We start from the raw sequence: 15,214 nt of genomic DNA on the forward strand, positions 1-15,214 counted from the left end.
TGGAATAACGAAAAGAAAAAAAAATTATCAGTCATATCAAATTTGGACTATCTAAAAAATGCTTGAAGGAAGAAACCTCTCCGCAGCTACAGAAGAGAAAGAACACTTGACAAAATATGTTGACTATTGGTTATTTTCAAATCCAAGCAAGAATAGTTCTAATAGCCAAAGCTAAATTTCTACTTCAACGAGATTCTTATAGCTTTTGGACTGATGGTCAAAGAATACTGACATATGATGTCAGATATTACGGGGTGATATAAATGAAGAATCTATTCAACTATTAAAAAAGATAGCTGAAATGAAGATTGATGATTTTTCTTCCTATATAATTGAAGACATAAAAAATACATCGAAAAGTTCTAACTCATTAATATTGTCAATAGATTCATTAAATTTAGATGAATTGAAGAAATGAATCTAGACAATATCTAAGAAGGATAACATAAAAGAAAAATGAAGCTATGTGGAAAAATCTCTACCAAGAAGCAACGTGGAAGTAACCACAACAAGACAAAGATGTCATCCTTATCCAAAAAAGAAGAAGATGTTATCCTTATTAAGAAACTATGCGGAATTATAATAGAAATTAAATTAAGCTATGAACTTCTCGAGGTAAGGATAAAGTTTTGGATTCAAGTTTTATGAAGTTCTTCAAGTTACTTTTCAAAATTTTCGTTTCTCTCTTTTATAAACATTGGCCATTCTGCAATCTTCTCAATGTACTTTTGTAATCAATTGATCCGGATAACAAATTTAAAAGTGTCACAAATGCAAATAACCTAATTGAAGAATGCATTAAATTTTTTTCTGAAATTGTAAACATTATATAAAGGCTGAAATGTCTGTTAAGAATTCTATTGCGTCGAAAAAAGTGAAAGTCCATCCTCCAATCTATTTTTCTCTATCATGTCCGACAGAGTTTTGGTTTTCGATGGATCTTTAGGATGAGCTGCAAAAAAGACCCGATTGAGACCGAATAAACCTCCAGATCCTAATGATCTTATCGTGGATAAGCAGAGAAGGTTAGTATTCTCAGGGGAGAACAACTTTGCATCATGGAAAGATACGTTACTAGGCTCTTTTGATAACATTGGCTCTTCTCACGAAGAGGAAGATTTCAATTTAAAGGAAGGCGATGCTTCAAAGGAGGTGGTTGATGGTATGCCTTCAATTACTTTCTCTGAACGTGTTCATAATTTTATTGCATAGCAAATGTCCAGGACTGTGATTGTGAAGCTTTTTTGGTCGAAATATTTCCTATCATGCCATGTCAAATAAACTCCAAGTGATATGGAAAATTAAACAATCCTTACATGTTCTTGATTTGGAGAATGATTATTTTTTGGTCTGTTTCCAAAATGAGAATGAGTACCTTGCTGCGATATTGGGTTGATTGTGGACAATTTTTGGTCATTACTTAATGGTTAGGCGATGGACACGAAGTTTCTCAACTGACCAAGTGCAACCCAACAATCTGTTGGTTTGGGTTAGACTACCTGATTTACCGGAAGGGATGTACACAACAAGCCTATTGAAATTTATTGGTAGGGTGATAGGACCGGTCACCAAAATAGATCAAAATACTGACACCAGAGCTAGAAGACAATTTGCTAGACTTGCGGTCTTTGTCGACTTAGGCCAACCTCTAGTGTCTAAGATTATGATTGATGGTAGGATTCAATGGGTGGAGTACCAGTCTTTACCATTGGCGTGTTTCGACCGTGGGTGGTATGGGCACAGCAGAGAGATTTGTCCTTACATATTTGTCAAGGGACGACTTCAACAACGGTGGGGGATCATTTGCATTGGGAGATGCCTGAGATCCTGAAATGTGTTGAGGAGGAAATCTTATGATTGATGGTAGGATTCAACAGGTTTATGATTGATGGTAGGATTCAATGGGTGGAGTACCAGTCTTTACCATTGGTGTGTTTCGACTGTGGGTGGTATGGGCACAACAGAGAGATTTGTCCTTACATATTTGATCAAGAGAAGACTTCAAAAATGGTAGGGAATCATTTGCCACGGGAGATGCCTGAGATCCCGAAATGTGTTGAGGAGGAAAGATATGATCCTTGGATGTTAGTAGAATGAAAGCAGAAGAGAGGAACTAGACTGGTGCTAGCAAAATCAGTCAAAGCTACGACGGCCAGTGAGAGTAATGTTTCTAGATTTGAATTTTTAAGCGAAAATCTTGGTGATGATTCTAGTGATTTTGCTCAAGATGTTAATGTGGAAGATGCGGATCAGACTTTTAAGACACAAATTGAGGAAGATATGAGGGAAAAAATAACAAAATGGCAAACTGATGTTAATACTAAAGTGAGGAATAGGGGCAGGAATAAATCAATTAATAAGGGGAAGGGTCTAATGTTGGAGGGTGGGCTGAAAGTTGGCTGAAAGATACTGAAGCCGTCCAATTCTCTTAGTGGGCCTACCTCTAGTCTGGCCAAAAATTACTTTGATGATGGATCCAAGATGAGACCCATTTTACTTGGGAAAATTATGGGGAATTTTTATTTTTAGGCAACTGGCCCAAAGTTGAATGGAGAAAAACATTTGGCAGTGGCTTTTCCTTCCAGTAAAGGGAAGAACACGATAGAAATGAATGCCCAAAGAAGATAGTCTCCCAATTTGTTAAATCGTATGGGGGAAAATTCAGGCCAACGGCCAAACAAAAGAGTTGGAAGAGAGGTGGGGGAAAATACTAGGCAAAAACCTCCCTCTTTAACAATTAACAATGAACCATCGTTATCTATTATAGAAGCAGTAGAAGAAATTATCCCTGGATTGCATAGCCACGTGGGTGAAAGTTCCAGAATGGTGGATGATGTGGTGGTGGGTGATGCTTCGGGTGATGAGTCACTAGAAGACGCTGATGTAGCTTGATTTCGGGGTAAGAGACTTCTTTTGCTATATTTATTCTATATTTTATGGCATCAGATTTTCGTTTTCTATTTTTAAATTGCCAGGGTTGTGAACACCCACGATTTCTAAGTTTTTGAAAGAATATAATAGAGAATTTAGACTGGATTTTGTCGCTCTTTTTGAGGTTAGAATAAGTGGCGTTAGGGTTGAGGCTGTGATTGCTAAATTGGGGTTTGATTACTCGTTTAGAGTAGAACTAGTAGGTTTTGCTAGTGGTATACGGTTGTTGTGGAAAGAGGGTTCTATGTGGAGGTTCTAAAAGCATATCCTCAATTTATTCATGTGCGAATCCGGGACCGAAGATGTCGCAGGCCTTTCCTCTACACAGCGGTGTATGCGAGTCCCAAACAAAGTTTAAGGGCACAGTTATGGGAACACCTTGATCTTTTAGCTTCTGGAATTAATGAGCCATAGCTATTTGTCAGGTGATTTTAACGTGATTATGGGTGTTGATGAACGTCAGGGTGGAGCTGTTACTAGTAAAGTTTGGTGTTCTCGCTTTAGATATTTTTTCTTTAATCATGGATTCATTGATTTGGGAGTCCAAGGGCCAAAGTTTACTTGGAGTAAGGGGAGGTTGTTTCAGAGACTTGATCGGTCATTTTGCAATGGTGATTGGCAGAGTTATGCTCCAAATACCACAGTACGACACCTTTATAAATTAAAGTCTGATCATCGCCCTTTATTGGTCTCAACAAATCCAGAGAGGATTGAAAAAGGTGTTCGACCATTTTGTTTTCTAGCTAGTTGGTTATCCCATCCTGAATTCCAAGATGTGATTTTGAAGGCTTGGATCTCTGATAATGTTATTATGCAAAATCTTGAGAATTTTTCGAAGTCAGTACAAGTTTGGAATAGGACTGTTTTTGTTAATATTTTTGACAGGAAAAGAACAAAGTTAAAAGAACTAAAACAGGTGCAAAGGGCTTTAGAAAGAAGATTCAGTTCAAAACTTAGTTTGAGAGAAACAAAAACTTGACTTAAGTTAGAGCACATTATAAATCAAGAAGAACTGTATTGGTTTCAAAAATCTCGAAGCGAGTGGTTATTTAATGGGGATAGGAACACTGCATTTTTTCATAATCGCACATTGAAGCGAAGGCAGCAAAATAACATAGAAGCTTTATTGATTGAAGGGACTGGTTGGTGTTTCGATAATGATATGTTACGATGGCATGCGACTGATTATTTCTCCAAGTTGTATACAGTGGATAATTATTTGACAGGGAGTTTTCCTATACGTGGGCATTTCCTGAAGCTTGAGACCAATGTAATTAGAGAGTTGTTGGCTAAAGTCACTGAAGAAGAGGTTCGTTGTTCAGTTTTTAGCATGAGTCCCCTTAAGGCACCTGAGGCGGATGGGTTCCATGCCAAATTCTATCAAGCTAATTGGGAGGTAGTGGGGGTCAGTGTTTTTAATTTAGTCAAATGTGTATTCTCGGGAGAATGTTTGAATCCTAGGCTTAACAAGACATTTTTAGTGCTCGTTCCCAAGATTTTTAGAGCGGAAACTATTAATCAATTTCGTCCCATTAGTTTGTGTAATGTTCTGTACAAAATAATTACCAAGACGATTTTAATATGTCTTTGACAACCTATGCAAACGTTGGTTAAGCAAAACCAATCACATTTCATCGCTTCACGAAACATATCAGACAACATAATTATTGCCCAGGAATCTATTCATACTATGAAGACCACGAAGAGTAAAAAAGGGTGGATGGTTGTCAAGGTGGATGATGTGAGCATGGACATGGACTCAACCAAAACAGCTCGTGAAACATCGTAAGATCCAATTGAGATGCCAATAGGACCAATTACTCGTGCACGAGCTAAGAAGTTCAAGAAAGCTATCACAGGTATCATTGATCGAGTTTGGACAAAAGCTATCACGAGACTAATTGATCAAGCTTGGACATGCACTTCATGCGTCTCATGCAATGTGCTTCAAATAAAGCCTTAAATCAGTATGTTTAATTCGGTTGCTGGAAATAAGGATTGCTATCCATTTAGTTATTTTAGTTTGTGTCTTTAATTATGTCTTAGTTTGAACATCATTAATATGTGTTTTAATTACTTGTCTTAATTTTGACATCATTAATGTTTGTCTAAGTTCAAACAAATTAAAGTGTGATTAAATCTTGTCTTAATGTGCATTTAAATGTTTTCTTAATGTTGGTCAGGTTGTTCACATTGGCTGCTGCTAAGAAACTTCTTCTCAAGCTGATGCATGCATAATTGATGTTCAATGAACCACATTTATGGAGCTCCATGCACTTGGACGTGCATGCATGTGGAAGGTGCTGAACACAACATTCCAAGTTTCTTCTCATGAAAAGCCAAGTGTGTCCACACTTGACAAATTGGTTGGCTACTAAGTTCACACCTATGAAGCCATTCAATTCTTGCTGTTCACACTTGAAAACTCTTTATGCGACATAAGCAGCAATAATGAGCTACATAACCATTCGGTTTTCCAAGTAGCATCAATTCATGTTCACACCATTTCAACCGTTCAACTCCATGCACATTCAGCTAATCTTCAAGGTCCAAGGAAATTGGCTGATTGGGAATGCAAATGTCACAATGTGAACAAGGCTGCTGGCGTTACCTAAATCTAGAAACTCTCAAGGGATGTCTTGGACAAATTAACGGTCATTAAACACATTCAATCTGATTGTTAACATGCCTATTCAGCTAATTTATTGTATAGCCTATAAATACTAGGCTTGAAACACTTTGTAGGAACTTTTGATGAACTTTTATCTTATTTTGAGTGTTCTCTCTCTTTGTTCATATTTGACTCAAATTGACTTATCTAGCTTCCTTGTGGCATCAATCTGATTCTTTCTTTGAACTTATCACTTCTTAGAAGTGTGACGTTCACCCTTATACTGACTGGTTCCTATCTTGCTAGATTGCGGGTTATGCTTTTATTTATTTATCCTTATCATAATCATCCTAAGTGCTAATATAAGAATTGAGTCAGTATTGTTGTTTAATATTGGTTCATTCTTCAGCCCTTAGACCGAATTAAAACTTCTCCATTCCCAACCAACAAAACATTTTTTTTACATAGCCTGCCATTCCCGTTTTCAACCTTTACTTATCCCATCAATTTGATACTTCTTAATGTAACACCCCTTACCCGAGATCGTTTCTGAATTCGAGCACGAGGTGTCATCTAACTTAACTTACTAGTTCGGAGCATAAAAATTTACTTTTAAAATTAATTTCACTATTCACAACAAAATTGTTCACCTGCGCGGCTGTCACTAATTTAATTATAACTCGAGCTATGAAACTAGAAATTTAAATCCGTAAATTTTACCTAAAACTAGACTTATATATATTCTTACCAAAAAAATTTTAGAATTTTTGGTCTAGCCAATTAGTACAGTTTATTCATTGAAGACTCCCCTGTTTCACTGACCGATGGTTCTGACCACCACTCACTAAAAATAAATTATCTCACTTTAAAAACTTTATATGGTGTTTCCGCTTGTTTCTATAGAAAATAGACTTACTAAGGAATCTATACATATAAATTATAACTCATAATTATTTCTGTACAATTTTTAATGATTTTCTAAATTTAAAACAGGGGACTTCAAAAACCATTCTGACCCTGTCTCACTAAAATTTAAATATCTCAAAATATAAAATTTCTTTGCCTACACCGTTTCTTTAATGTAAAAATAGACTTGATAAGATTTAATTATATATATCATTCACTCTCTAATTCCATTTGCACTATTTTTGGTGAGTTTTCAAATTCACGTCACTGCTGCTGTCCAAAAACTGCTTCTTTGCAAAATTTTTACTCTTTTATAGTTTCTTTGTTTTAGTTACCATTTAAGCATGCATAACACCAAAACATATTCTTTACTAACCATTTCAATAGCTAATATTTAGCCATATCATATGAACATACTCAAAATGAGTAAGTCTCTATACATGCCATAACTTTAAACATTTTGAAATAACATAATACCAAGAAGTTTGTTGATAGTGTGATACGAGGCTCCGACGATCCCCAATTCGAGCAAGCTCAAAACACTATAAAAAAAAAAGAAAAGAAAGAAAGGTATAAGCTACTAATAGCTTAGTAAGTTACATGTAAACAATAAGTACTAATTTAATAATTAACATTTTTAACAAATAACTAATCAATACATTTTTTAGCAATTTCAATCACTTATACATGCACAATCTTACCAATTCACTTGCACATACATTTACACACTTAACATTTATCACATATGCTCATTCTTTCAAATGTACCTGCATACACACTTCATTTCATGTTCACTTTAACTTATTATTAATCCCGTTGAACACTCGAAATATACACGGATACATAGAGAATTAGCACATAAGTGCCACACTGATATGTAGCCGAAGCTACCACTGATCAATAACACTGGAAATGTCCGCGGGCCTGCTCATACAAGCTGTCAGGTGTTATCAACACATGCTAGATCACCCAGCACCCGGGACTCACTGTAACACTGATCTCTAGTGACATGTCATTTGTATCCACTTCTATTCCTAAGTTCAACCAAGAATTTACACTTAACACTTTATTTTAAACACTTTATCACTTGAATAATTCATGAACAATTTTCCTTCCACATTCAATATTAATTCACATATCAAATATAATTCACAATTTATAAAAATATATTGCTATTATTTACACGTAACTTACCTCGGATGCAAACCGACTATTTTCGTAAATTAGTCGATAACCTTCTCTTTTCCTCGATCACTTCCACTATTTCTTCTTTCTTGATATATATTAACACAATTTAATATATTTTATCAACATTCCATTCAAATACAATTCATACACAATATTTTGGCAAACTTACATTTTTTCCCATAACTTTTCAAAAATTACACTTTCATCCCAAAGCTCGTAAAAATAAAATTCACTAAATTTCTTAAATTTCAAACCTCACTAAATCATATTTCATGCTCATAACAGCCCTCAATTTCACAAAATCACAACTTTATGCACACTTTGCTATCTTTCATAATTTAGTCCTTTTTCAATATTTTTATCGAAATTCATCTAGTAAAACTCGTAATTAGCACTTCAAACATTCATTGTCTATCATCACTCATCAAATTACAACTATATCATGAATGGTTCAATTTTTAAACTTTAATTTCATTTAAAATAAATGGTAGAAACATGAAATTCAAGCTTCAATAAGCATAAAAATACGAAAATAATTACAAACGGGGCAAAAAATCACTTACAATTGAGCTTAGAAAAATCAAGAACCCTAGCTATTGGGACATGAAATTTTTAGCAGCAAGCTCTTTAATTTTTGAAGAAGATGAACACTTGTTTTCATCTTATTTTGTCTTTTATTCAATTTTGACAAAAATGCCCTTGACCCACTTACTTAGATATTTTTCTAGAATTACCCTTATTTGTCCATATCACTAATTTATGGTATATTTTCCATGTAAACACTTCCAATTTCATGCAATAATTCAATTAAGTCCTTTAATCACTAATTAGTCACACTTTGCATTTTTCTCAATTTAGTCCTAAAAATTCAATTAGGCACTAAATCATTAAAATTTTCTATTCATATTTTCAAACAATATTTCAATCAATTGGTAATTAATAAAAATTTATAAAATTAAACTATTTCACTTCGAATTTTTGGTTACGAAACCACTGTTCCGATTAGGCCCTATTTTGGGCTATCACACTTAATGTCGATCGGGAACTCTTGCGACTCATAATAAACAAACGAATATGAGCTCGCATCAGTGGACCTAGAGAAGGCTTATGACAGGATTCAATGTGACTTTCTTAAGGATACTTTGATTGATGTTGGTTTGCCTACAGCTTTTATGAGAACTATTATGCAATGCGTCTCATCTTCTTCATTACAACTGCTCTAGAACGGTACTCTCTCGGAAGAGTTTATCCCCATCTAAAGGTGTGAGACAATGGGATCCTCTATCTCCCTATTTGTTTATTTTTAGCATAGAACGTCTAGGAACAAATTATGTGTTGGATAGGTTTGGGAACAAATTATGCTTTCACGCTAAGGCCCGGGTGTCTCTCATATCTTTTTTGCTAACGATCTTTTACTTTTTGGTAGAGCAACGGTACAAGGAGTAGAATGCCTTAGACATGTGTTGGATAGGTTTTTTTGGTTCTCTGGCCATAAGTTAATAGGCAAAAGACATATTTTTCAAGCAACGTGACAGAGGAGGTAACTGCTGACTTAAGTGCCAATTTGGGTTTCTCTAGAGTGGAGGATTTGGGAAAATATCTTGGCATGCCTCTCTTTTATTGTAAGGTTGGGAGGAATACTTTTTCCTTTGTGCTGGATAAAATTCGGAACCGGTTAAATGGATGGGATGCTCGTAAACTATCCTTTGCTGGAATGCTAACTTCTTAAACTATCCTTTGCTGGAATGCTAACTTTAGTGAAGTTGGTTCTTTTGTCGATCCCAAATTATTTTATGACAACAGCCCGAATTCAAATTACGATTTGTAAGGAGATTGAAAAGGTTGTTCGGAATTTCCTCTGGGGTTCTAATAATGAAAGGAGAAAGGTGGCTCTAGTAAGTTGGAGTGATGTTTGTAGACCAATTGATAAAGGTGATCTTGGTATTCAACGATTGTATGACCAAGACATGTTATTTCTTTTAAAACTGGGCTTTAATTTGGTGACTAATACGGATGCGCTATGGGTAAGGATTCTTAGAAACAAATATAATACTCATGGGATCATTCCTAAGGATTTGCATCACAGTAATTATTCTTATGTCTGGCGATCCATTGCAAATGTTTGGAGTGAAGTGTAGAAAGGACTCGTTTGGATAATTCATGATGGACGAATGGTTAATTTCTAAAATGGCATCTAGCTACATGATTTGGGGCCTCTAAAATTCCATTTCAATGGTAGTGGCACTCTTGATGAAACCATTCACGTTTGTGATGTAATAAACGTGGAAGGGGAATGGAATTCCACTTGGCTCTTAACAGTTCTCCCCAGAGAGGTGGTTAACCGAATACAAACTTGCAACGCTCCTCTAACGGAGTCAGGAGCGGATCATCTCTCTTGGAAGTGGATGGCTGTCGGGAAATTTTCTATGCGTGAGTCATACAAACATCTTTGTTGCCCTATCTCATCTAATCAGCTCGGGGATGATGAAGTCATTTGGAAATTGAAAATTCCTTAAAGAGTTAGGACTTTCTTATGGATGCTTGTTCAGAATAAGATTTTGAAAAATGAGGAGCGCGCAAGAAGAGGTATGTCTTTTTTTCCTTTTTGTGAACAGTGTGGCAAGTCGATTGAATCAGTGATCCATGCTGTGAGAGATTGTGATTTCGCCCAATTGGTGTGGAAGTCCTTATTACCTAGGAATGCTTGGAATTTCTTTTTCAACTTTCATATTGGGGAATGGATACACTGGAATATCATGAAGAAAGGGATGCTTAATGTTGATTGTGGTGAATAGTCGACCCTCTTTTCAATAGTGACTTGGTTCATTTGGAAAAATCGCAATGCTTTCATTTTTAAAAATGCTAGTAGCAGCAGTCATGAACTTATTGCATCGGCTCTTGCTTGGACAAAGTCTTGTAGGTATAGTGCCAAGATGGTTCATTTGGCTTGCTCTTCTAAAACTGTACAAAGATGGTAGTGTCCTGATTCAGGTTGGGTCAAGATTAACGTTGATGGTTTTGTTTCAAAAAACAACACCAAAGCAGCGATCAGAGGAGCTGTGCGAAATTCAGATGGGGAGTGGTTGACGGGTTTTAACATTGTAACAGGGATGGATGAGATATTCAGGATTGAAGCACGAGCGATTGTTGAAGGGATGAAACTGGCTTGGTTGAAGGGGTATAAACAGGTTGAGATTAGTTGTGACAATGTGATGCTTATAGATACTATCTGTAATGGGTTCGCATCAATTAGTAACATTGCAGAAGTCCGGTTAATTCATGAATGGTGTAATAAGAATTGGAAAGTGAAGTTTAGGCATGTCTTGCGAGGAAGTAACAAGGTAGTTGATTGTTTGGCAAAGGCGGCAATAGGAAAGCTAAACCAAGTAGTTCTGTTCCCAATTCCACCACAGCATGTTATACGGCTGATAGAAGAGGATACTCATGATTCCTTATATGAAGGAAACATTATTTTTATTCGTTCCTAGCTAGTAGGAGTGTTATTTTTCTCTAAAAAATTCTATTGCGTCGAAAATCTACTTTATTTTTAAATAGGAAATTTCAATTAGCAAGTGTCCAAATATTCCATCATTATTATTAAGGATTAAGCAACTTGTAGATGGTTAGATAAGAGGGTTTTAAAGAATTCCAAAATAGATGTGACAATTATTATTATAATTAAACCCAGCTACAGAATAAGAATAGGCTGTCTGTGTACATAAAAAAATCTTTGTGGGACAGATAAAACTTTTAATTAAAAAAGTTGGTTAAGATAGCCGACACCACCTAAGTCTTCCCGTCTTCAGTGCCGTACATAGTCAAACTAATCCCTATTAAATTAAATTCTGTTCAGTAGTCTTCATATTTTCTGTATCAAATTATTTTTTATTTCTTTATTCCCAACTCCACAGATATGACAGTGACACCATATATTTTACTTCATTGTAATTAAATCGACTTCCCTCCAAAATGTTTTTAATGAGTATTTGATACACAGTGAAGTTTAAAAATATTTTTTTATTTTAAAATACTCACTCATCCGTGTTAGATTCGAAGAGAAGCCCGTTCTCCCTTTTAAAATTTTAAATATTTTTCGTTTTAAAATAAATTTAATAATTTCTTATAATTATTAATAATTTTGTACCAAAAAATTATTTTTTCTATAATTTTTTAATAATGGTTTGTAAAATCACATTTAGAATGAATTTGGACAAAATATTGTCTAAGTAAACGAATTTAGACAACCATTTATTTTGATTTATCTTAGATGTGATTTTTTAAATAATTATTTTTAAAAATAATTATTTTAAGGATTTTTTATGTTTTCAAAAAAGATTTGTTGACGTGACATTTGGCCACGTCAGATGATGTACACACGACTATCAAGTGTCGTCGTTCGATTGGTCTGTCAGCCATGTCAGTGAAACTTAACGATTAAACCTGGTGAACGTTAATGGAGGGACTTGATTAATTAGTTTTTCATCTTTTAATGACTCAATTGGATGCTAAATTTTGTTAAACGCTTAATTGAGTTTTTTGACTAAGGGTTTTTTTTACCATTAAACCTAAAATTAAATATGTTTGACTTACTTCATGAAAAAAAATAGTTGACTATAATTAAAATGAAGTGTCAATACAATATTACCGAAAAAGACATGAAATGATAAAGTTTGAACTCGTGTCATTTAAGCGCCGAACAAAAACTTTAACAACTATTCCATGTCTTAGCAATTAATTACTTTTATTTAGAAGATTATAAATATAAAAAAAATAAAATTTCTCAAAGTTAATATATATAATTAAATTAAAAATAAATTTTAAATATTTAACATGTGTTTGCATAAAAATTATTTAAAAAGAAACAAAAAGTAAAAGAGAAGAAAAAACAAAATATAATTATCATTGATAATGATCAAGGTCTTGGGAATTTTGGAATTTATTATTTGACTCTCACATTATATAAACCATGTGTGTGTTCCCGGTTCATATTTATAATGATTTATATCCTACCATGTGTGGACTTTTTATAGATTTATTATGATTTATGCTTGGATATATTTTATTTATCAGTCCAGTCGTGTTTTATAGTGATTAATTTTATTTATAATTATATGAATATATTCATTATAATTGCAATTGTTATATTCTTGTGATGCATTCGTAAACCAACTAAAAATTCGACAAAGGCAAGTGCATATATCAATTAATAGTACAACTACGGTGAGCAAATATATCTTTCCCACGAAAAAAAAGTACTAGAAATTACCGTCTTTCTATTATTTAACCGACAAGTGATTAATTAAAAACTAAAATTAACTAAACTAATTAACTACGCGGCAAAGAAAAAAATCAGGAAAATAATTGAGTAAACAACCAAGAAGTGAAATAATACCCAAGAAAGAATTCACCTAGATTTCATCTTTCATTATCAATCTAAATTACGCAATTTTTCACTTAGTATCTTGATCTGTAGAAATCCCTAAATTATGTTAATATCTCTCTTCAAGACTAAGAACAACTGACTCTAGGTTGATTAATTGAAAGTTCTTTCTAATTAAAACCCCTATTATCGCATTAACTTAATCTATGGATTCCCTTATTAAATTTGACTCTAATTTAGTAGATTTATATCGTCCTATTTCTAGGATTGCATACAACTTCGCTCAGTTACGCTAGATCCACTCTTAAATAGGGTTTATTCCTCCTCTAATTTAAGCACATCAAATATGGATCAATAATCTAGAAATATTAAACCAAGAATTAAACACACATAATTGAGAACAAGATCCAAGTATTTATTGCGTAAAAATAGAAATCAAATAAAAAAATCCATAATAGGGTTCATCTCCCTAGGTATTTAGAAAATTAGTTCATGATAGCAAATAAAAACATCCTAAAGACAGTATAACCACAAGAAATAAAGAAACTCATAATAAACTTCAAAGAAATCAAAAGAAAATATTAAATATTGATGGAAATCTGTTTCAGAGTCGGCTTCAATGGTGATTTTCAAGTTGTTTTCTTGAGTATTCTATGACGACTCACTTCTCTCTCTTCTTATTTTTGTCACATATAGGTCTTACAATGCCCGAAAAACCTAAAAAAATGCATTTTCCCACCTGTTTGGAGTGCGATTCGTGAAATTTGACACAGTCTGGCACATAGCCGTGTGGCTCACACGACCGTGTCTCCAGCCTGTGTGGAATGGTCCAGCCCTTGTAGCTCTTAAAACTTGCTTTCATTTTTCAATTTTCACTCATTTTCTGCTCCTTTCGCTCCAAAACACTCTCCTAAGTATAAAAACATGAATTTTAAGGATTATGAGTATAAAATTTACCATTTTAAATCGATTAATCATCCAAAAACTCATTAAGAATGAAACTAAAACATGTTAATTTTATCACTTATCAAATATCTCCATATTTAAGCGTTTGCTTCTCCTCAAGCAAAATTCTCAACCCACATTCAAGTTAACTTCCATCAATTTATTATTTTCATCAACAATGTCTTAGGATAAATTATAGATAATCATGTGTGTCTAGGCCTTGTGACTCACATGGCCATATGGATCACCCCAAGCCGTGTGACCCTTGTTTTTTTTTAATTTTTTTAAGTAATAAAAACTAAAAATGAATGTAAATTTTTTTGAAGTTTTTTTTTCAATTTTTAAAAAAATAAAAGTAAAATAAATAAATAAAATAAAAAACACTCAGGTTGCCTCCTGAAAAGTGCTTATTTAAAGTTTAAGCTAGACTGCCCTTTAGAGTTTAAGCGCTTATTTATAAGGAATAACATTTATACTAGCTCCCAAATTAGCCAAAGCTTTTTCAACATTTAAACTACCAATAAGATAAAGAATAGTAAAACTTCATGGATCTTTAAGCTTGTTGGGTAATTTGTTTTGGAGAACGGTCGAACAATCCTCATTGAGCTCCATAGTTGACAAGTCGTTTAACTTTCTTTTATTTGTTAACAACTCCTTTAAAAATTTTACATATTTAGGCATATGCAAAAGAGTTTCAACAAAAGGTAAGTTAATATGCAATTTTTTTAAAAAGTTTAAGAAATTTACCATGTTGTTTATTTATGCGGTCTTTCTTCAATGCTGTCGGATATGGAATTCGTGGTTTGTATTCTATAACAACGGCTTATGCTCTTTCTTGATTTCCTCAACCCCATCATTTTTCAACATCTTCTAGATTTACCTTCTTTACAAGCTCGACTAATCCTTCCATGCTTCAAACAATGATTGCGTGGATTTGCTCATTTGGGTTAGTTTCAGTGTTACTAGGCAAACTACCTTGTTGTCTTTTTGAAACTAGTTTAGCAAGTTGTCCAGTCTGATTTTCAAGCCCTTGAATCGATGCTTGCTGATTTTTCAGAGTTGTCTAATTGTTCTGAAATCGAGTTTTGGACACTGAAATAAATTTAGCTAACATCTCATTAAGATTTACCTTCTTTTCTTGCTGATAAGGTTGCTGAAAACCCAGATGAGATTGTTTGATTACATTGACCACCCTAAGAGAAATTTGGATGATTCCTCCATCTTGAATTATAATTATTGTTATAGGGGTTATT

General features: G+C 33.9%; 1 long non-coding RNA gene across 1 annotated transcript; it reads left to right on the plus strand.

Moving 5' to 3' along the window:
• Nucleotides 1–861: 861 nt before the first annotated feature.
• On the plus strand, nt 862–5,727 carry LOC107955093 (uncharacterized). Its single transcript, XR_005916502.1, has 2 exons — nt 862–2,899; nt 5,115–5,727. It is a non-coding gene; the product is annotated as an uncharacterized lncRNA (long non-coding RNA).
• The last annotated feature ends 9,487 nt before the right edge of the window (nt 5,728–15,214 follow it).

Source organism: Gossypium hirsutum, chromosome D07 (genome assembly GCF_007990345.1).
Source record: "Gossypium hirsutum isolate 1008001.06 chromosome D07, Gossypium_hirsutum_v2.1, whole genome shotgun sequence".
Lineage (NCBI taxonomy): Eukaryota > Viridiplantae > Streptophyta > Magnoliopsida > Malvales > Malvaceae > Gossypium > Gossypium hirsutum.